Raw genomic sequence first — 24,270 nt, forward strand, 5'->3', positions numbered from 1 at the left:
TTAGAATGTGAAATTAGTCTAAGCCTAAACTACATTTTGCCAAATCCCCCCCTCAGTCTGCTCTTGAAATAGAGTCTGTTCACAATAGAGCTTTTGTTTCTTGAGTGTCAGGCTGTCTTCCATGAGGCCAGATACTCTGCTTAATTTTTTTTTTTTTTTTATCAAATATATAGCATCATTTGCTGTAGCCTAAACTTTGGTAGCATTATACATGTATATATTTTTAAATTTTCAGGTCTGCACCAGAGGAAAAAATCCTTTGTTGTCCAATAAATAAATGTCTTTATGGCCTCATAAAAATAATTTTAAAATATTACTTTGTTAAATTTCATCTGACCTATTGATGCATCTAATTATTCCCTTGTCATTAGAATTTCTCAACATTGTCAAGAAACCACTTTGCTTTTCTATGCTCTTCTTCAGTGATGGTAAGTGATACAAAGAATCAGAAATGGACAGATTAAAACAATATTAAAAATAAGGTTATACTAAAGAGGAGAGATATGTATATGAGGTTCCCCTAAAAATTTATAACTTATTTTTTTAAAATAACTTTTTATTAGGTTTTACAAACCAGTTCATGCTAAGATGAAAAATTAGAAAAATTAAAAAGTTAGCCCAAGACTTTCTTAAGTGACAAAGTTTTTTTAAAGTTTTTTTTTTTTTGAAAATAAACTTCATTTCACCAAACCACTCTTTACTTAGTGAAATAAAGACAATTTTTAAAAAGGGAAAAAGAAAATGAATGTTTTCTATCATCATCCTTCTTAGGAAAAAAGGAGGAAACAAGGTCAAAATGAAGAATAATCTACTTACTTAAAGTGAGCAGATCTAGCCTTATAATGATCACTGCAAGGTCTTTTTCTCACTCTGACCCAGACCTGGAAATATGGCATGTTGGAAGGCATTTGTAGTACAGAGAAGAAAAATAAAACTTCCCTTGAATTCCACCTTGCATGCTGTTTAATTATTTTATTATACTTTATAAAGATAGTTATGACTTTGTGAAAAAACCTGCATTTTCATTGATGATTCATTTCTTGGTGCTCCCTGCCTCTGCCTTCTCCCTTCTAGAGTGTTTGCAAAGCTTGCCTAAAGGCAGAATAATTTCAAGTACCATACTATCAACACAGTTTTTAGAGTCACATAAGATTTTTCCGTGTTGTTGATTCTCCTTAAAAAATATTTATCAGTCCAACCAAAACACGGTGGGAGATAACTTGAACAGGAAATGAGTGCCACTTGAAGCCATATTTTCCTCTCTCCCTGCCAAGCAGTTACCAAGCAGTAGGAGGAATTATTGTATGCTAGATAAGAGCTTGGGGTTTGCAGCCTGCTGCTCTTAGCATATCCTTATACTAGTTTGATAAGATTCTGAGTGTCGGTTTGCCCATCTGCAAAGTGGGGATGCCTATGTCTTCTCACTTATTTAAGTTGTTGTGAAGATTGAATGTCAGTTGGTTTGCACAGGGTCTGGACCATGGTAAGGGTGCAGTGAATGGCAGCCATTGTTATTTTTATCTGCAGGACGCTGGGCTCTGGGTGGAAGGTAAAGAAGCCTTTGTGTTTGTCATTGTTTGGGCTGCATTGTGACTGCTCACTAAGTATCAATACTAATCATCAGAGAAAGTGGGTGGATGCTCTTTGGAAAGGGCACGAAGGGTCTGTGGAGGGCAAATGTCAGATTCTTTGATGTGCTTCTGGGTCATAGTTAGCTTCTCAGAAAACCCTCCGGACTCAAATTTGCCTTCTGCTGAATGTTGAGGTTTTCTGAGGCAGGGCATCTAAGAGGGAGAAGTTGAGAGAAAGCACAAGTGTGGGTGGGACTTCCCACAGAAAAAGCTGCCCACGGAATGCAGCTGGGGGTGGGGGTAAGGGGAGAGGGTGGTGGGGGTGTGGGTGGGAACTGAATCATCAATTGCTTTTTGTGAAGGGGTCCAAGATCTTAGATGCTCCTTGGGAGGGCTTAACTTTCAGAGAAGACAAGTTCCAGAAAAAAGTTTGTTGCTTGAGGAAAAAAGTGAAGATATTTTTATTTTTATTCTGATTTTGTTTTTGTTGAGGGACAGGGTGGGGTCCGGGAAAGATGGAATAGGTCACAGAAGCACTCAAAACTCCTTTGCAAATCTACTGGGTTAAAGCAGGTTTCATGTCTCACGTTCTAAACAAATATTAATTTATTTTATTTTTTTCCATCAGAACTGACTTGATCTTTGTTGGGGAGTTTTTGGTTAAGGGGAGAAACCCATTTTTTGCTGCAGATAACAATCTCTCCTTTCTTGGCTGTTCCTATCACTGGGAAAGAACTCTCCGCCACCAGCAGTGTTCCATATGGTATTGTTTGAATCTAGAAACAAAGGTTAACTGGAATATTGAGGCTATAACTTGAAAAATTACTTCCAAATAATAACTCCCCTAAGCTTTATTTTCCCCATCTTTCAAATGGGGATAATAATAATACCTAGCTTATAGGGTGTTTGTGAAGAACAAACATGACAACACTTGCAAAATAGTGGGCATGGCAATGGAGGAGTCAGCCCCAAGAAAACGTCTGTCGATACCATGAGTGTTGCCAGACAAGTGCAAAGAAGCTCGGCATCTCACAGCTTATGTGGCTGATTTCTGAGCTTGGGACCAGTGCATTTCCTTCTGTCACAGTTTTCTGCCCTTAGGAACTTGTAGGGGCATGTTCCCGCAGCCCCCACCTCAATCAGAAGCCAAACTAGGGTTGGTGATAAAAGAAATTGCTGCTCCCAGTAAGCACAAACTTCCTAAAGTGGTGTCTTTTCAACACATTTTAATATATGATGACTTGAGATTTGTTCTATTTATGATGAAAAGATATTGGACAAAGCCATGAGAAATATGTCATTGGAACACAATCAAAGCAGTCAGAGGATGAAGGCTTTCTTACATATTCACTCTCTCACCTACCTGTGCTGTGGGTCCTTGCCTCTCCCCACCCCCTCACTCACGCAGTTACAGGAACTCGTCTGTCCTCTGCCTCCAGGTACTGGGGTCTCAGGTCCCCTTTCCTCCCCAGGCTCTTCTCAGGGTTGAGTCATGCTTTATTTGGAACCTAGGGCTATGTGAGCCCCCTCTCCCATAGTCATAGGAAATGAAGGTAAAATGAGGTGAAGGTGCTTAAAAGTCTTAATAAAAGTAAAAAAATGAAGCCTGTCAATAAGTGGTGCCTTTTTTGAATCTTCCAAGCATGGTGATAGACTGTGCTGCATCTGCCACATTTTCACCTTTGTGAGCAACACTTGCTAAATACATGGTTAGGCTCCCAGATGCATTCTGGGGCTATGAAACAGAGCTTGTATGATGCTTCATTTTTGTTTTTCCTGTTTTGAGCTAATTATTCCACTGTAAGGACACAGTGCATGCCTTTCAATCTAGGGAGTATTCTGTTTTCCCAGTGCCTCCCAAAGCGGTTTATCAGAAAAAGCTGGGAGCCGGGTTGGTCAAACAATTATAGACCTTGCCCTTGAGGATAATTCACTGGATCTAGGGTGGAGCCTAGGGAAACCTATTTTCATCACCCATCCTGGAAGATTCTGATGGGGTCAGTTCATAGACCTGTGTTTAGGAACTGCTTTTTCAATTATACACACACACACACACTTTGTCTCTGTCTGTCTCTCTCTCTGTCCTGCTTTCCAGCAGATAATAAATCCCTCCACAGGATCAGAAGCTCAGGGCCTCCCTTTTCCAAAGGAGACAGCCCTCAAGAAGATTTTGAATGATAAGAAGCCAGGCCTGGTCAAATTCCCAAGGATGGAATTTAACAGTGACTGATTACTCATCATCGGCTATTTTAATGTTATAATAAAGATGAATGAGAACTTGGGAGACGATCTCTCTATAACTCACCTGTAGCAGTTAGTGCCCTGTTGGCCATGGGATAGGCTGCTGGGCCCTGAGAAGGGCACTTATTAGTTAATAAGTATGCACTGTGCTTATAGAGTGTTTTATTAAATGACAAAATCCTAAACATACAAGAGTCCTATTTTGTGGCCCATATGCCGACTAAATTCCCGATGAATTTAATAAGCAAATGGCAGCTCATTAAAATTACAGTAGTTTTGCAGAGAAAATAGCTCCCCAGAGGAGAAGAAGAAAACCACTAGGCTACTAAGTTGATAGTCATCCCACGAGCTCCCTTCTCTTGCCCAAAGCTCACCAGTGGAAGAAAATCAGCTGTTTTGAAAAATCTTTGCTCCCGCCTGGCTTGTCTTCCTCTGTCTGAAAGACACTGCTTGCTCTTCCTAATCAGTTCCCAGTCTTGCTGACCTGGAAGCAATGGAGATAATAAGAATTTTGTGTGCATTTTGCTTAATAAAGAAGACATATAATATTAATTGTTGGGGGAAAATGAGTTGTTTTTCCATTTTGATATAGAAACCTCAGCTTGCTTTCTAAGAGATGATATTGTAAAGCAATAATTGCTTACTTCTATTAAATTAGCAAACTGCAACCTTTTGTTTCTGTTAGAGGTTACTAGAATGTTTTCTTTGCCCTCAGAAAAAGCACTGTGCCGTGCAGACCAAAGAGGCAGTTTCTGAGCTCCTCTCTTTCCCCCCCTGTACGTTCTAAGTGCCCATATCATGCCCAGACAGGCTTAGGACACAGTTCTCACCGCCTTAGTGTTCACTCTTTGGAGATGGCATCTTGAAGATCTCTTTTCAGAGCACATCATCATGCAAGTATCCCTCATCCTGAGACATGGGAAGAGTCTTTAATAATGCCAGAGGTGATAAGCCTTCCACTTCAGCTCCAGTGTGTGCTTTGTGTTAAATATAGCATTCTAGAACCCTTGCCATTGCAGGTCCCTAAGGAGACCTCAGTCTTTGACAAATTATGCAAGGCAACAGAACAAAAAATACACTATATTAAATGATATTATACTATGCTGTACTATAGCTTATATCAGTGCTATCCAATGAAACTTTCTGTGATGATGAGAATGTTTTATATCTGTTCTATGTAATAGGCAGCTACATGTGGTTATGGAGCACTTGAAATGTGGCTAGTGTGACTGTGGAACTAAATTTTAAATTGATTATTTTTTTTAGAACTTCTTTTTTCTTCAGCAGCTTAAAGTTTACAGCAAAATTGAGAAGAGGTTATAAAGACTTCTCATGTACTACCTCTGCCCCAACTCATGCACAGCCTCCCCCATTCTCAACATCTACCACCAGAGTGGTTCATTTGTTACAACTGATAAACCTCCCGTGACACATCATCAGTGCCCCAAGTACATGGTTTACATTAGAGTTCACTCTTGGTCTTATACATTCTGTAGGTTGGGAGAAATGTATAGGAAATATCCATCACTAATGGCATCCTATAGAATATTTCCACTGCCCTAAACAATTCTCTGTGTCCTGCCTTCTCACCTGGTCTGCCTCCACCACTTCCACCATCTACTCACCACAGCCTCCAGCAGCCACTGATTTCCTTACAATTTCCATTGTCTTGCCTTTTCTGGAATCTCATAGATTTGGAGCCATATGGTATGCAGCCTCTCCAAATTGGCTCGTAAGGTGCATTTAAGTTTCCTCCATGTCTATTCATGGCTTGATAGCTCATTTCCTTTTGGTGCTGAATAATACTCCATTGTCTGGATGTGCCAGTGTATCTATTTACCTACTGAAGGATTTTGGTTGCTTCCAAGTTTAGGCAGTTATGAATAAAGCTGCTATAATATCTGAGTGCAAGTTTCTGTGTGGACATAAATTTTCAATTCCTTTGGGCAAAAGCCAAGGAATAAGATTGCTAGATCTTTTAATTTAATTATAATGAATTACAGTTTAAATTGAAATAGCCAGATGCACCTAGCGGCTACTGTATCAAGTAAGATGGTACACATACTAAAGCTTTTTCCAAAAGAATTTGAAACAAAGTAGGGCAAAACAGTATAACTTTAAAAAGAGAGGTTAAAAGGATTAAGAAAAGCAAGAGTGAGGTCATTTGGAGCCAAGAATAAAGGCTCAAAGCGTATGCCAGAATCTACCTCCATTATGGATTGGCCCTGACTTGGGCTCTGTGTTTTCTAACAGAGGAACATATGAAAGAGAAATCTCGTCAATTACCCACACGAGGATGCCGATCCCCCTCCTCCCCGCTGCAAGCAAACCATTTGTTTCGGAGAATTACAAAGTAATTGTAGTTCCAAGACCATCACTTCCACTCATCACTATGGGTGAGTGTGAATCATCAGACATATTTGGGAGCCTGACACCAGAAACTAAAAACTTGGACTTAATTATTTTCTGATTGAAATCAGCTTTCTGAAGAATGAGTAGAAGAAAATGACTTTTCTCCTCTGAGGCAACTTAATACAACATGGAGGCAAGGGTGGTGGGAACCAGTATAAATTTGGCACAAATTCAGTTCCCAATCCTTTATGAGGTGCTATCATGTGCAGACCACAGTGATGTGCTGGGGATACAAAGTGAATAAAGTAGACAGGCAGGGAACCCATATGCATTAATTACACGGTCTTCATAAAGTGCTTTCAGAATTCAGAGCAGGGGCACCTGGCTTAACCTGGGTTGTCTGAGCAAGTGAGTGAACCTGAGGGATGATGTTAGGCAAGGGGAGGTGAGATACTATGTCCAAGTCTTTAAGAAGAATTAAGAGTTAAGACGCAGACAGAAGGAGAGTGATTCTAAACAGAGAGAAAAGCATCTCAAAGTGAGCAAAATCAGAGCAGCTCCAAGGGACTGGGCTAGAAAATGCAAAGTTGGAGAGGATGTAGGAAGGTGATGTCATCAGAGGCACCAAACTTTCTGAAGAAACAAATATGGCAGCGATGTGTGAGGTCTCAGTCTGCTCGGAGATGCGTACAACAATTCTTCTGACAATAAACGTACTCATAAGGGTCAAAAATAAGATGCATGTCACATACCTCGAGCTCATTGAGACACATGTAGGGGGAAACAGAGAGACTTAAGTTCAAGTAATATTGTTAATATTCTCCATCAAACGTGGGATCCAGGCCAGACAGAGTTTTCTGTAGTAAGTTTTCTTTTCCCTTGGACTTCAGTCTGTATAATAATGTTTTGAGCTGTCTGTTGAGAAACATTCTGTAGACTAGAAGCAACTGACATTTTGGTATGTATGGCTACAATCTGAGGGGGATAGAAATGATTTTTTTCAGCGGCATATCTTTGTTAGAGAGATTATAAAGCCTGCTGCAAACGTGAAGTCACTGAGCCTTCCTCTTTGGATGGAAAAATGTGCTTGCATGGCCCATGTATAAATCAGTTTTCTTGCCTGAGATGGCAAAGAAACACTGAGATGAGAACTGAACTTCATAGATTTGGAGAGATACACACCAGTCACGCACCAGGTGCTCCCTAAAGACTGGAGGCAAATACTGTCCACTCTAAGACACCACCAGTTATCTGGCCTCTGGGGCTCACTCTGGAATTCAGTGAGTATTTAGGAAATGCTCAGCACCAGACTGTGGGGCATAGTGAACAACAAGACAGAAACAGGTCTCTGCTCTCATGAAGCTCAAGTTCTGATTGGAGGATTTGACAATAATCAAATTAAGCGAAAGAATGTAAGATGGTGGTTGATGCCATAAGGCAATTTAACAGGGTCAAAAAACCGAATTACTCTACAGGGAAGGGTAGGGTGAGGTGTCTCTGCGAAAGGGACACTGGGCATACTTGAATGAGAAGGAGGCAACCATGCCTCCAAGATCCAGAGGGAGGGAAGAACAAAGACTTTTAGGAAGGAGTGGGATTGGCAGGTTCACTGGGTGCTGTGGGGTGATTCAGGCTCTCAAGATTTCTGAGAGTTCTGAAAGAGCCTGTCCTAATTTGATCCCAGTTTCACTACATACACACTATATGATTTTGGGCATGTGACTTCACCTCTCTAAACTTTTCTTTTCTCTACAAAATGGGAATATTATACAATCTACCACAGGATGTTTCTTATAAGATAAAACTAGTAGAATATCTGACTAACAGTGAGCTTAAATAAGCATCAGTTCAGTTCAGTTCAGTCGCTCAGTTGTGTCCGACTCTTTGCGACCCCATGAATCACAGCACGCCAGGCCTCCCTGTCCATCACCAACTCCTAGAGTTTACCCAAACTCACGTCCATCGAGTTGGTGATGCCATCCAGCCATCTCATCCTCTGTCATCCCCTTCTCATCCTGCCCCTAATCCCTCTCAGCATCAGGGTCTTTTCCAATGAGTCAGCTCTTCGCATGAGGTGGCCAAAGTATTGGAGTTTCAGCTTCAGCATCAGTCCTTCCAGTGAACACCCAGGACTGATCTCCTTTAGGATAGACTGGTTGGATCTCCTTGCAGTCCAAGGGACTCTCAAGAGTTTTCTCCAACACCACAGTTCAATAGCTCTTCTTTAATAATTGGTTCAACAGAATTTTACTGAGAATCTACTATTTGTGCAGCCACTATGGAAACCATTATAGAGATTCCTCAAAAAATCAAAAATAGAACTACCATAGGATCTTGAAATGCCACTTCTGGGTATATATCCAAAGGAAATGAAATCATTATCTTGAAAATATGTTGGCACCTTGATGTTCACTGTAGCAGTGTTTATAATAACTAAGACATGAAAGCAACCTGAGTGTCCATCAATAGATGGATGGATCAAGAAAATGTGGTGTATGTATTTACTAGAATATTATCCACCCATTAAAAAGAAGGAAATCCTACTGATAACATGGATGGATCTTAAGGATATTATGCTAAGTGAAATAAATCAGATAGAGAAAGACAAATACTGTATGATCTTACTTATATGTGGAATTGAAAAAAACTCATAGAAACAGACTGGTTATTTACCCCAGGTCAGGGTGGGGTGGGATGGGAAGTGGGTAACATGGGTAAAGGTGATAAAAAGGTAAAACCTTTCAGTTTAAATGAATTAAGTCCTGGTGTAATGTGCAGCATGGTGACTATAGTTAACAATACATATAATTTATACAAAGATTACTAAGAAAGATCTTAAAAGTTCTCATCACACACAAAAAATATAGCTATATGAAATGATGGATGTTAACTAAACTCATTGTGATGACCATTTCACAATATATATATATATCAAATCATTATGCTGAAAAAAATTATTATGTTGTATATCCTAGACTAATACAATGTTATATGTCAATTGTATCTTAATGAAACTGGGAAAAATAGTGAGAAAGAATTTTAAATTGAGTAATTATAAAACCCTGGGAGGGTTTTCTATAAAATGAGACTAATATTAATTAGCCTGTCTACAAAAAAACAAGGTTCTGGAGGGGACAATATATGTGAAAATGAATTTCAAGTCAATAGGTGAAATAATAATGCAAGGACTTGTAAAATTGTAGTCAATGGCCTAGAAGAGTAGGTGGAGTTAACACATGGTTAACCTAGGCACGTGGAGGAAAAAAATAATAATTATTATTTCAGTATATTTTTTGAACATCTGTTTACTATGTTTCAGTCTTTGTGCTGTGAACTTTTTGCCAGGGTATCTTCTACTGTGAGCTAGTCCTAACGTTTGGGGAAAGAGTTCCCTCTTTAGGCTATGACTTTAGGGTTGAAAGAAGACATATTCACAGGGGAGAGGCTCTTTATTGCCACATCACAGATGGTGTTTGTGAGCTAAATGTTGGGTTATTGTACCTCAAAACGTTTATTTTCCCAATAATAATTATTGTGTTCCTGTTCTATGTTAAGTGATATTTTAGGTACTGGAGACAAACAGAAAATAAAATAAAGTCCCTGGGCTCATGGATTTTACAGACTCTTAGCAAAGGGTTATCAATGTCAAACTTGATAGAGATTTCAACAGATAATCCTGGAAAGACATGAGATACACCTATTGTAACCTTTTTCTGGGCACAGCAAACACCAGATGTTTGGAAGAAGGATTCCACTTGGCCACCAAAGTTTTCACCACTCTAAATCTGGAACCTAATTTTCAGGGTTCAACAGGTGGATAACATAGGAAATTGGAATGGTGATCTAAGCCATTGGCTCATTTTCTTGATCAAGGAGAAAATTCCATGGCAGCACATTGTGTATATGAAAGGAGCTTAAGTGTTGGAGTCAGGCAAACTTGGGTGTGAAGGCTGTTCTTAAGTCTTAAACCTTAGTTTTCTCCTCTGTAAAGTGGGGATAATATCTACCTGCATTTTTGAGCAAATTAAATGAGATAATATAAAGTTTCCAGCACAATACCTGATATTGGCTTGCAATGAATGCCACTTTCTAGCGCTCTCCTTCCTTAGCCACGCATACCCCAACCACCAACACACATATAAGCTCAAAAAAGCAAATCTCAGCAATGAATTTGGCTCATGATTGAGCTCAATGATAAAAACTTTGTTAAGGCTAGAGATCTGAGGCGTCATATGTGGAATATATTATCCCAGGTGCCCACCACCTCCTGGTCTGAGATGAAGTCTTCTCAGTTTTAAAAAAGGGAGAATGATGGCTATTGACAACAATCACTTAGCTGGTTGAGAGGATTAAGTATGATAAATATATAAAAGTTGTAGCATAGTGCCTGGCACAAGGCAAACAAACATGCCTATTATTTATATGCAGATATTTTAGTCTCACCGCATAAGATTCCCAGACCAAACTGTCATTGTGGATTGGTCTCAGGAAAGAGTGCACACTCATGGACTGAGAAGCCTCTTGTCCTAAATAGGCAGACTCTAATCTCATTCGCTCTTGGGCACTGGCAGTATGCTGTCTCTTGGCAAATAAAGTCAAATAAAGTACAAATAAAACATCACTTTGGACATTGGACAGACAGCATGTAGGATTAAGTATGAAGAAACAGAAACTTACAGGGTGTTTTCTTCTAGGACACAAATGGGTAGAAAGTCAAAGAAAATGAGACTTTTATGAAAATTTCACATTTTGGTTTGCTAAATAGAAATTGGAAGGACTGATGCTGAAGCTTTAATACTTTGGCCACCTGATGGGAAGAGCCAACTAATTGGAAAAGACCCTGATGCTGGGTAAAAGGAGTTGAAGGCAAAAGGAGTTGGGGCGGCAGAGGATGAGATGGTTAGATAGAATTATTGACTCAGTGGACATAAATTTGCACAAACTCTGGGAGATAGTGGAGGACAGAGGATTGGTGTGCTGCAATTCATGGAATCGCAAAGAGCTGGACACTGTTTACCAACTGAACAAAAACGACAACAAATAGAGAATACTAAAAGTATGAGTAGCATTATGCTTGGAAAATCATCCCCAAAGTATAAGTTTTACGTACATATATTCATTCAACAAATATTTATTAACAGCCAGTATTTTCAGGACAATATTTTCTGACTTTTATTCTAGGATCGCAGGCACCCATTTCATTGTGTTTCTTGTGTACTCATCCCTAGCTTATTCTGAAGGTGTAGCTAAAACTTCATCTAACAACAAAAAAGTCAGCATATTAATAAGAAATGCATGCCTTTTCTTTTGATTAAACTTCACATTTTAATTAGTAACTCTCAGGACAATGCAGTGGACATTACTGTCAACATAATAATATAATAGGTGATCCAGAAAGACCTTGGCCAAATTTGTTCCAATTGTACAGTAGGAAGAAGACAGCTTAGGCTTTGCCAGAGTTAGCAGTTCCCAAACCCTTCAGGAAAGGACAGAATCTAGTCTGAACACGAATTTACATATATATATATATATAATTTTATATATACAAATATATGTATAAATATGCATATATAAAATATATATGTATATATCTCAGTTTTGACTTCTGATATTTATGATAATGATAGGATTATAACCCAAGGGATAAAATACCCAAGATTTCACATTGATATAAATACATGATTAAATCAATAAATACATGAGAATGAAGGGAAAACTCTTCCTCAGTGAGGAATTCCAAATAATAAATACAGAAGGAATGAGAGAAAAAGAAAATCCCATTAGAACACCACAGGAATAGCTGTTGCAGGCAACATCCATTGAGGAATTCTAAAAATAGTGGATGAGACTTCACAGAGAATTTTGCGTAGCCTCAAAGTATATTCTTCAAAATGTTTGTTTATTTCTGTGGCAGTTTTAACATGTGTTTGCAAATTCTTAGATTCTCTCCCCTCCAGGAACTGGAATTTAATTTGTTTCCCCTTGAATGTTGTCTGGACTTAGTGAACTGCCTCTAATGAGAAGGGAAAATTAGTAACATTTCCTTGAAGTGTTAACACTACTTTAATCAAGTGATCAAGGTCAACATTACCACTGATAAGACATGTGCAGGGGACACATCACCCCTGTGGTCTTCCTTCCAAAAACCTCTAACTCAGCCGAATCCTGAGAAAGCATCAGGCAAACTTAAAATTGATGGACTCACAACAAAATGTCTGACTTGTCCTATTCGAACATGTCAAGGTCTTGGAATACGAGGAAAGACTGAGAGACCATCAAACACCAGAGAAGATAACTACAATAATGTGGTTCTCTGGATGGGATCCTGGAACTGAAAAGGGGCAAAGACCAGAGAAATCTCAATAAAGACTACAGTTTAGTTAGTAGTTCTGTGTGTGCCTGCTAAGTTGCTTCATTTGTGTCCTATGCTTTGTGGCCCTATGAACTGTAGCCCGCCAGGCTCCTCTGTCCATGGAATTCTCCAGACAAGAATACTGGAGTGGCTTTCCATGCCCTTCTCCAGGGGGATCTTCCCAACCCAGGGATCCAACCCTGGTGTTTCTTACATCTCCTGCAATGGCAGGCCAGCTCTTTGCCACTAGCCCCTGATAGTATTGTACCAAGGCCAATGTCCGAGTTTTGATAATTGTGCCATGGTTATGTAAGATATTGACATTAAGAGAAGCTGGGTGAAGGACAAATGGGAACTTTCCTCCGTGACACTTCCACAGTCTTTCCTGTCTTTTATGACTTTTGAAGAGTACTGGCAGGTTATTTTGTAGAATATTTCTGGATTTGGATTTTTCTGAATTTGATTTTATCTGATGTTTTATGCTTTTCTGATCATATATACATTGCTCTTGTTGTAAACAAAAAAACCGCATAATTCAAATAAAAATATTTTCTCCATGGACAACACCTGGGCTGTGTTTTCTGACGTTAAACACACTCCTTTGTCAGGAATTAATTTTTATATATTAAGGCTTTTCTAAGGCTCTGAATGTGGGCTTTGTGTTTTTTTGGTTCCATCTTTGGTGGAAATGAAGAACCATTTTAAGTCTAGTCCCTTTCACAGGATTCAAGCTGACAGCACAGGAGCAGGTTGCTTCCCTCGGTGTGGGAGGGGAGCACCTGGAGTGGCAGGGCCTCTCTTTGACCCATGCAAATGTGCCTCCAGGGTTGTTGAAATGAGGGCAGCCTCCTCAACCCAAGGTTCTGGCACACCCACCCAAGCACCCTTTCTCCCTTCTGTTGCCAGCCCTTAGGTGCCGACCTCTTCAGGTCTCTGCCTGTCAGACGCTTGCCTTTGGCCTGGTCTCACCCTCTCATTCCCTTTATAATAAGGGGAGTGGAGACTGTCGGCATCTCCAAATGCTCTCTCTGCCTTTTGAAGCTTGGAGAGACTCTTTGCACTGGCATAAATCAAAGGCGAGGGAGCTTATTCATTTAGCTCGTCAGAAAAATCCCACTGTCATCATGTCACATACAGGAGTTTATTCTTTTAATAGCTTTATTCTTTTCCTGTTAAGAAAGGAATTGTTCCAGGGCACTCATTCCATCGTGTATATTAGCCATTTCATTTTTCACAGAAGGGAAAAAAAGCCTTTCCACACATGATTAATACTGCCGTTGAATACCAGAGGAGCCGACCATGTGCTGGCTTTGGGCCATCCATCAGCAATTTAGCATCTGTAATCTAGCCACAGTGAGTCACTGTGAACATCATGAACAAATCATGGCTGCTCCATGGTCAGAGTAGTTTACAGACCTCATGTGAGCAGAGCATGCATTTTCCCTCGGGATTTGAACAAGAGGATGATCTAAAGGAAGGAAAGCCACATATGAAAAGAGGACCCACAGATTTTTGTCTTTAAAACCTTTGTATTAGATTCTTGCCAATGGGAGTTCAAAGCCCGGTCCTCACCCCTCTAGTGACGTCTGAGGCTCATTTTTTTTTTTTTTTGGAAAGAGGGCATAAGCTTGTCAGAATGGTGTTGTTTGCTGAATCTCAACAGTGGCATTAACATTCTTTTATTTTTTTTCTCTCCCACGGGTCTCAGTTGTGAGGGTACACAATTCTTGCCGTAACGCTCCATGTAGATCCCTTCTATCAGATGCTCAGGCCTGGTGAAAATAGCACAGTGTGTCTCTGAGTCAGTGGACTGGGTTCGAGTCTCCACTTGCACCTTAGCATTTGTCTCTGGATGAGCCACTTGCCCTCTCTGGCCTTCCAATTTCTCTGGGTTGTTAATTTCCACTGCACAGGACTGTGGGAGACACCATGGAGCAGGGCTCATGTTTGTGCTGGTGCCTGACGCATAGTAGGTCCTCTCAGAACATATGTTTCTGCTCTTTCCTTCCTCTTTCCTCTCCAAAGAGAACAAGGTGTCTTGCCAGGATTAACCAATCAAGACAACTTTTCTGGAAGTTAGTTGAAGGGCAGATCCTTTAGGAGAACACGAACAGCTTTATAAATTGCCTTCAAAAGTCGCACCAAATCCTTCAGTCAGTTTTAAAGGAACTGTTTACCGCTGCATATGGCAGTCATTATTTGGAATAATAAACCCTCTGAGAATCTGAACATTCGTGGGCCAACAGATGGGTCAACCTGCTTCGCAATTTAACAAAGTAATTTATTTCAATCACTTGGACAGCGCATGTGAAGATTACTAATTCAGTTCACAAGCGAAAGGAGCAAACATGAGGATGGGGCTGAATTGTGCAGCCATTATGGAAATGCACACCTGCTCAATTGGTTCTGAGACTGTCTTCATTTCGATTAGTGTTTCCTTTTCTTTGAAGGTGTGTATTAAATTGCTGTGGATTCTTCTGCTGAAACTCATGTGCTAATTGGTGTCAGGATGAGATAAAGATCTCACTGAAAATTTATACCGTAGCGTAGGTAAAATTAAGGTCGTCAAAGTTGGCTTTGGGAAGTAAAACAGGTGTATCAGAAGTATATTCTTATAATAATTGGGCAATGTGTTTTCTTTTTTCTTGAAACTGTCTTCCTAGGACTTAAGGGGAAGGGAAAGGCCGGGATCTTCTGTCCCTCATCTTCAAATTTGTTTCAGTCACTCACATCTTGACCTCATGTGACTCTCTCCATCCATTTTCTCTCAGGAGCCAAAGGGAGTGAGGAATAGAAAAGGTGGTTAGAGAGATTCTTGGCAGAAGTTTGTATGGTGTTCAAAAATGGGATTCGAGTTGTTAAAAAGAACTGGGGCAGAATCCCCCTCGTCTTCCCATCTCTTCACCCTGCATCTCAATACTGAATTGAACAGAACTTCCATGTCAGGAAGCTGCACACAGAAGACGGAGCTGGTTTGAGTTCAAGAACTGCCAGATATTATGTAAGGTTGCTAATGCTGCAAGACTGTGTTGTTGCAATTTTTGAAAGAGAATTTCTTTCTTCTATATGGTCTTTTTCCACTTTGATGTCTGTAGTTATTACTTCGATATAGATGACTTCCCTTCTCCTCACCAGCCCTCCTCAAATGTTTATGAAGTTGCCTTTGTCTCTGTCAGAGGTCAGGCCGACTTACTGAGATTCTAATCCCATGCCATCCCTCAGGTAGTGGGGATGTGGGTGAAGGGACAGCAATTATAGTTAAGTGGTGAGATTGCTATGATTGGTGGTAAGAGCAGGTTATGAGCGGACCCTCTAGTCAGAGCTATTAAAAGACACTCCTATTTTTTTTTTAAGTTTCCCTGTATATTAGGACAGTGAATAAATATCCTAATAGGGTTGCAAAATTATGATATACTTTTAAAGTTTATATTTATTAAATTTTCAACACCCAACAAATTCAAGGACTGTATATATAAACTCACTTAGAGGCAATGCCAGAAGTCTCAGTGTGAGAAATTTCATGAATATGAGGCCTGGGCCACGTGGTCCTCCTTCCTTCCCTCCCCACTCTCTCCACCCGCCCTAACAGCTCTACATTCCCTGCTCCCTGTTCAAACCATTTAGATGTCCCACATTCCCAACCCTCTACCCTGCCTTTTCCAAGAACTGCAAGCTCAAAACATCTCAAGCCACATTTTGTTTTACTTTTTGTTTTGACTTAAAAAAAAAACCATTTTATTTTGTATTGGAGTATAGCTGATCAACACTGTTGTGATAGTTTCAGGGGGATAGCAAAGGGATTCAGCCATACATATACAAGTATCCATTCTCTCTCAAACTCCCCTCCCATCCAGGCTGCCACGTAACATTGAGCAAAGTTCTTGTGCTACACAGTAGGTTCTTGTTTGTTATCCATTTTAAATATAGCAGATTGTACATGTGGATCCCAAACTCCCTAACTATCCCATCCCCCCATCCTTCCCCCCTGGCAACCATAAGTTTATTCTCTAAGTCTGTGAGTCTGGTCTCAAACTCAACTTTCCAGCTTTCCCTCAATCAACAAATGCGTTCTTCTTCCCAAAGTTCCTCTTCCCAGGAATGGGAGCAGTAGCCCTCCTAGCCCGCCTCCTTGGTCATCGTTCCTTAAAAATCTGACCAGTTATCAAGAGATGTAGGCTTTTCCTCTGCCTTGTGCTCCACCTTCTCCTGCCCTGTCCGTTGCCTCAGGTAGGGCCCTGATGCCATCCACCTGCATTGATGTCAGGCCTGGCAGAGGCCTCTCCTCCTCCAACCTCTCTCATATACTCTGCGTTATCTGCCCACTTGGCAGATTGGTCCTCCTGGTACCAGACCTCCCCCAGCTCCTTAGCACCTCCAGAATTAAATGGAAACTTGTCAGCCTGAGACTCAAAGCCCTTTGTAGAATATAGTCATAATCTCGCTTTCCATTCCTATTGCTTACCCCTCCCTTTAGTCACTTTACGTGTAAGATAAACAAGAGTACTAGCTATTCCTCGAATGCATGTTCGCCTTTTCACCTCTGAGCATTGCAGATGCTGTTCCTCTGCCTGTAGGGCCGTTGTTGAAACACTGCAGTTGAAACTCTATCCTCCCTTTAAAGTCCACTTCAAATGCTTCAGGAAATCTTCCCCCCCTTCTCCCTACCCTTCCGGAGCCAGATGCGTGTTCCTCTCTTTTGAACACTAGTTGCTCTTTGATTCTCTAACTGTCTTACGGAATTTATCTTTCTCTAACTTGCACTCAGATCAATCCCATTCCACAAGTGTGTGTGTGCTCAGTCACTCAGTTGTGTCTGATTCTTTGCTACCCCATGGACTGTAGCCTGCCAGTCTCCTCTGTCCTTGGGATTTTCCAGGCAAGAAAGCTGGAATGGGTTGCCATTTCCCACTCCAACGGACCTTCCTGACCCAGCGATTGAACCTGTGTCTGCTGCATCTCCTGAATTGGCAAGCAGATTCTTTGTCACTGTGCCACTTGGGAAGCCCCCACAAGTGTATAAGAAACACCTATTTGGAGCCAGAGTCCACGGTGTGTGCTGTGGACAAACAAGATAAACAGGGTCTCTTTCCTGATGAATTTTATCATCTCAGGGAAGAGGCTGATAAGTAAATGTGCAAGTACCATAAGATAATGAAGTTGGATCCTATTTGGTGGTACCTCAGAGAAGAGCTGCTCACAAGAGCTGGGCAGAAAAAGGAGGCACAGGGTAGGGAAGGAGGGACCCTCAGATGACCCTCAATTATTCATATTTTAATTTACCTTTTCAAGCTGGACATACTCTTGAGGGAAACTGGTTCACATCACTGCATCACCTTAGCTCTGGGTATTGTCCCTGCACATCAGCACTTAAACAACTGTGGAAAGGTATTTTTGTAGAGTTCCTGAGTCTTAAGTTTGCATAAAGGTCTCTTGTGGAGAAATGGCAGCTTTGGGAGAAAAGTAAAACAGAATAAAATGCAAAAAGAATTTTTGACTCCAAAGCTTATAATCTTTTCCAGAGCTGGAACTGATTACTGTGCATCTCCTGTCTCTACCACTAAGCCCACTTCACAGCTCTCACAAATAAAGGCTTTGAAGCTGAGCTCGGGAAAAAAATGCCTAAAGCTAGTGGCTTTCCTGTCTGCTAATGTCCTCAAATCTCCCAGGACCTTCAGTACAGTGACTTATATATAGACCCCACAGTAGGGGCTAGAGTAGTGAATAATGAATTCAGAATGTGCTGAAATTTGGAAAGAAATTTTAGCCTTGTAATGTACTGACTGGGACCTACAGACTGCCTACTTGTTGGCCAAGCTCTTTCCTTGGCCTTCCTGGGACTGGTCTGCTGTTCTCACCTCCTGGTGGTTAGTCTGGTCACGTGACTGAGTTCCAGCTCATGGATGTAAGCGGGCCTTGTGGGTACCACTTCAGTCTCCATCTTCTTTCTCTTTGCTGCAGAGCTCCCCATGGAAGGTGCAGAGTCAGAGATGGAAGCAGTTAGAGTTCCCACACCTTGATGTGGAAGCTGCTCGCCTACTCAGCACACCCACGTTGAACTGTTAGGTGAACAGGAAAAAAAACTTCCCCTATGTTAAGCCACTGAGATTTGGGGTTTATTTGTTAGAGCAGTTGGCATAACCTTAACTAATACATTCCACTTTACACTGTGTGAAGGCAAGTGAGGATGAAGATGTAAAACATCCCTCATGGGCTCCCGGTGAGACCAGATGTGCCTTTCGGTGGGTTTGCTGCTGTGTCTTTGAGTGCCCTCGGTGGGCCTTTGGAAGCTGTTGCTTTGAGATTTGTTCAATAGTATGTTTGAAGTTATTCTGCTTTAAATTAAAAAATCAGTAGTTTGAATGTGGATGCAAATTCCTAATAGATTCTGCAACTGGAGAAAAATTTCCAGATGTTTCACAAAGCACTAAAATATTGTACATTGTTTTCTTTTTCAATGGGAAATTATTCACAGGGCAATAAAAAGTTGTTTTTTCAGTAAACAGATTATGTTTCAGTCTGCGGTGTGAACACTTAAATGGAACGATGCAATATGCCACTTTTTAAAAGAGGGTTTTAAACATGTCAGTACAAACCTTTCAGTCCTCTGTCCCATAAATTCAACTTTTAAAAATGAAATCAACCTGAGCCCTGTGAAAGCTCATACTACTATATCAAAACCAGTGGAATTTGCCTGTTTATTGCCACCTATGGAATGTGGCAAAGAAACATTCTTTTCACATGGGACAATTTCTTCAACTTTACACCAAGTGAAATTTAATTGCTTTCACTTCCTGGAATCATTAGGCATTAGTCCTGCAGGAGGCGGGGCCCAGAGGAGACGCTGAAAAATAAGTCTGTATTTAATACATTTCACCTTGGACTTGTAGCCTTCTTTCTCCTACCACTTGTATACAGTAGGTCTCAGCCTGGGAAGCCACTTTAGAAGCATTTAAAGAGATGGGAAATTATGGAGAAAGAAGAAATAACAAGTGTCTTATTGGGAGAACACATCAGAGGTGGACTGGCCCAGAAAGCAATGGCTAGTCACCCCTCCATCATTACTATCAAACGATTGGAATATCTCATTCTTCCAAGTTCATTTCCTGGTGTGTTCTTGTCTTCCTAAGAAAAGTAGTAGGTGCAATATCAGGTAAGCAAGATGCCCGAGCAGTTCTTTCACTGAACTGTGTTGTATCACAACCAGTAAAATAGGAATTGTATAGGAAAGTACCGTGAAATCATTTTATTCATATGACAGTAGGTTGTTACATTTTTAAAGGGATTCACAGATCATATTTAATTATAAATCACATATTAAAGTTCCTTACAGAGTATCTGAATGAAAATTATGGTAATTACTCAACAGAGAGGATGAAAAGGGATAAAATTAAAGATGCTTGTGAAAGTCACCAGCCAGAAATGAAGATGAACAACCTCTCTGCACAGACAAGGTAAAACCAAGGAAGCTGGAGCACTGGGGAGCACAATGCTTTCCAGATCACATACACATTGTAAAGCAAGGTCTACCCATGTGACATGTAAATGTTTTTCCTCACTGTTTGGATCCCACACACATGATAACCTGCAAAATTCTTGTGGTAATCACAAGACTGGGTACTGTTAGTTGCTGGCTGATACTTGAAGACCCTTCAGTCATCGGGGGACCCCAAGGATGGAATATTGAGTTGGAAGATGTATGAAGAAAGAATAGAGCATGACTTTGTTCTTGTGATGGATATAAAAGGGGAGAGACAACTAAGTGAGAGTGGCCGTTTCTTTATAGGCAGGAACTTCCCATTGTACACGTGTAGGTTTCACAAGTTCAGTAAAATTGGATTCTGAGCTTCCCATATATATCTTAGTATTTTTTTTAAAACAGTAGAAATTATTTTTCCTAATGAATAGGGATAACTATAATCTCTGGGGGGGTTTGTGTGTGTGTGTGTGTGTGTGCATTTAAAGGATGAAGAACATAATTACTTCCTACTGAAGAATTGTCAGATGTGGATAATTTTCGTGTCGCAAACCCAAATTGATTAAAGTCTCTATATTTCACTGTTTGATGACCTGACTTCCAGTTTACTTTGAAGGCATATTTTTCAAGATCAGATAGAAGATATTTCATGTGACTGTTCATTAGTTTGATTTCGAGCTTATAAGTGTTTAGACAAGGGGTTTGGGAGCCACCATCTGCACTGTTCAACCAGGCCATACAACCGCTAGGGGAGGATCTGCTCTCATATATCTGCAATCACCCTAAAACTCTCAGCCTCTTCATTTTCTCTTCTTTACATCTAGTGTATCACCAAGAATTTTTGCCCTCTGACACCTGCCTAGATGTTCATTCCACTGACTTTCACCCCAGTGTAAAGTTTGGTTAGGAGGGGTTTCTCCTTATTAAGGATTTTCTGGCACAAGAAAGAAATGCTTTCCAGGGGCCTATTTATAGATTCTTTCCTAGCTTTTTGGAGGCTATACTAGCCAAATGGACCCAGTTTCTGCATTTATGAGGCTTAGTGGGGAGACAGACATTTAAAAAAAAACAGACTACTTCATAGCTAGTTATCTACCATGTGGTCAGTGTGACAGAAGAGGCTGACAGAGTCTGAGTATGTTTGAGGCAGAGCTGCCTAGTCTTTTTGAGGCACTGACTCATGCCGAAATTGAGTAGGATTTACTTGAAACTTGAAGACCATTTTGGCAGAGCCTTAGTTCAGGAAGGCTGGGGTTGGGCAGTGTGCTGGAGAGGGCTGGAGCAGGTAGAGGGTTGGGGGTGGGGCTAGTTGTGCAGGCAGGCAGGAAGGATGGAGTGTTGGAAAGTCAATATCCATTATTAGGGCAAGAAGATTGGAATGGGCCTTGGCTAAATAAACATTGCTTGTTAAGATCTTAACCTGTTCATCCATGTTGGGTAAGTCCAAAACCATTTTTTTCAGCTGGGGTGAGCAAGCAAAGCTTCGTGGGCTATGATGAGACTCTATATCATGTCCTGAGAGCAAGCAGTTGGAAGCCACAAGAAGGGTTTAGACAGAGAAGTGCCTTCTGTTTATTAAATGCCACCAGCTAAACTACTGTCTTAAGCCAGTAGAGTAAGTGGTCTCTCCTAATGTTGAGATCTCAGGTGGGGGTGTGTTTGTAACAAATCATGACAGTTAAGTTTTAGAAACTTTTTAAAGGATAAAGAGGCTAGTTAAGCATGAAGACATTAGATCTGCCTAATTGCTGTCTAGTCAAGGCTATGGTTTTTCCTGTGGTCATGTAGGATGTGAGAGTTGGACTGTGAAGAAGGCTGAGCACTGAAGAATTGATGCTTTTGAACTGTGGTGTTGGAGAAGACTCTTGAGAGTCCCTTGGACTGCAAGGAGATCCAACCAGTCCATTCTGAAGGAGATCAGTCCTGGGATTTCTTTGGAAGGAATGATGCTAAAGCTGAAACTCCAGTACTTTGGCCACCTCATGCGAAGAGTTGACTCATTGGAAAAGACTCTGATGCTGGGAGGGATTGGGGGCAGGAGGAGAAGGGGACGAGAGAGGATGAGATGGCTGGATGGCATCACTGACTCGATGGACGTGAGTCTGAGTGAACTCCGGGAGTTGGTGATGGACAGGGAGGCCTGGTGTGCTGCGATTCATGGGGTTGCAAAGAGTCGGACACGACTGAGTGACTGAACTGAACTGAACTGAATTGCTGTCAATCTAACAAGCATGTGACTTCACTAAATGAGAATTGAACTCAGCACCTGACTTGTGACCATTTTGAAGCAACTCATTTTTGCAGTAATCTCACTCTTTATAAAATTTTCCTCTTAAAAGAAACCCAGGGTAAGAGGAGCAGAAGCAAAGGCTGACATATCGGTCTTTGATATGGAAGTACAGTAGGCAGACAAGAATTTTCCCAGATTAGAAACAAATGTGTAATAGAAGTTGAAATATAAAAAATTCTCCATTTATCTTCTTGACTAAAGGGAGAAAAAAAGCATCATACACATTGTAGATCATCTGAGTTTTCAGCTGATGATTTGAAACATTTTTATAATAATTCAGTGGCTCTTTTTGAATAACCAGATGTTAATAATGGTTCCCTGCTATGTGATTAGGAATGAATCTGCCAAGAAAAAAATGAAGCCTTTTCTCTTGGGGGAAGTTGAGTTCCTTTCTGTTATTTTCCCAGGCTTCCTGGGGAAGTCTATCAACAGAGGAATAAATGATGGGAACAGGAGTCTGGCTGGTCACCATGAAATTATCAGCCTTATTTCTGAGTTCAGCCTTTATTATTTACATGCTTAGCTTGAAATATGATAAAAGTAGTAACTTTCCAATGATTCTGTTCCTTGAAATCTAACAGTCCTTATAGATTTGGAAGTTGAAAATTCTGTGCTATTTGAATAAAAATTTTTGTTGTGGTTGGCTGTGAAGGTCATGACTCTTACCCAAATTAAGAAATAATATGAATAACAACCTGGGATTCATTCCTATAGATTACATTTTTCTTGACAAAAATTTCATTCTTTGAATATTTAAAAACTGCAACACTCTCTTAGAGATGCCCAGTAACCAGCCTGGATAATATTTGTTTTATTGTTCTATGTCTGATATGCCACCTGCTTTAATTTTCTCTTTAGTACTGAAGGTTCTATGCTAGGTTTGTCTCAGGTCTAGAATCCCTTTCAGAATAGTTACATTCAAGCATTAAAACACTCTGGTCTTTATTTTTATAATCTTCATTTATACTTAGTGGCAGAAGCGTTTCTTTTATGATAATCTAAAAATAGAGACACATATGCAGTGATCTCTTTCTATACCTCACTCTTCAGTCAACAAGCATTTATTGAAGGTGTCTTTGCTGATTGGTTGTTAACTCAGAGCTTTCAAAAACAGAAATTTATCACCTGAGAAATAGAGGAAAACAACAGAATGGGAAAGACTAGAGATCTCTTCAAGAAAATTAGAGATACCAAGGGAACATTTCATGCAAAGATGGGCTCAATAAAGGACAGAAATGGTATGGACCTAACAGAAGCAGAAGATATTAAGAAGAGGTGGCAAGAATACACAGAAGAACTGTACAAAAAAGATCTTCATGACCAAGATAATTATGATGATGTGATCACTGACCTAAAGCCAGACATCCTGGAATGTGAAGTCAAGTGGGCCTTAGAAAGCATCACTATGAACAAAGCTAGTGGAGGTGATGGAATTCCAGTTGAGCTATTCCAAATCCTGAAAGATGATGCCATGAAAGTGCTGCACTCAATATGCCAGCAAATTTGGAAAACTCAGCAGTGGCCACAGGACTGGAAAAGGTCAGTTTGCATTCCAATCCCAAAGAAAGGCAATGTCAAAGAATGCTCAAACTACCGCACAATTGCACTCATCTCATATGCTAGTAAAGTCATGCTCAAAATTCTCCAAGCCCGGCTTTAGCAATACGTGAATCGTGAACTTCCTGATGTCCAAGCTGGTTTTAGAAAAGGCAGAGGAATCAGAGATCAACTTGCCAGCATCTGCTGGATCATGGAAAAAGCAAGAGAGTTCCAGAAAAACTTCTATTTCTGCTTTATTGACTATGCCAAAGCCTTTGACTTTGTGGATCACAATAAACTGTGGGAAATTCTGAAAGAGATGGGAATACCAGACCACCTGACCTGCCTCTTGAGAAATTTGTATGCAGGTCAGGAAGCAACAGTTAGAACTAGACATGGAACAACAGACTGGTTCCAAATAGGAAAAGGAGTACGTCAAGGCTGTATATTG

At 40.5% G+C, this 24,270-nt stretch overlaps 1 long non-coding RNA gene across 3 annotated transcripts in view; it reads right to left on the bottom strand.

The window, feature by feature from the left end:
* The window catches only part of LOC133246239 (uncharacterized), a 458,519-nt gene that overhangs the window by 35,383 nt on the left and 398,866 nt on the right, over positions 1-24,270 (bottom strand). For all 3 annotated transcript variants that reach the window (XR_009735972.1, XR_009735973.1, XR_009735971.1), the window contains exon 3: positions 4,187-4,296. This is a non-coding gene — a long non-coding RNA (uncharacterized LOC133246239). The remainder of the gene's footprint in view (positions 1-4,186; positions 4,297-24,270) is intronic.

Source organism: Bos javanicus, chromosome 4, assembly GCF_032452875.1.
Source record: "Bos javanicus breed banteng chromosome 4, ARS-OSU_banteng_1.0, whole genome shotgun sequence".
Classification (NCBI taxonomy): Eukaryota; Metazoa; Chordata; class Mammalia; order Artiodactyla; family Bovidae; genus Bos; species Bos javanicus.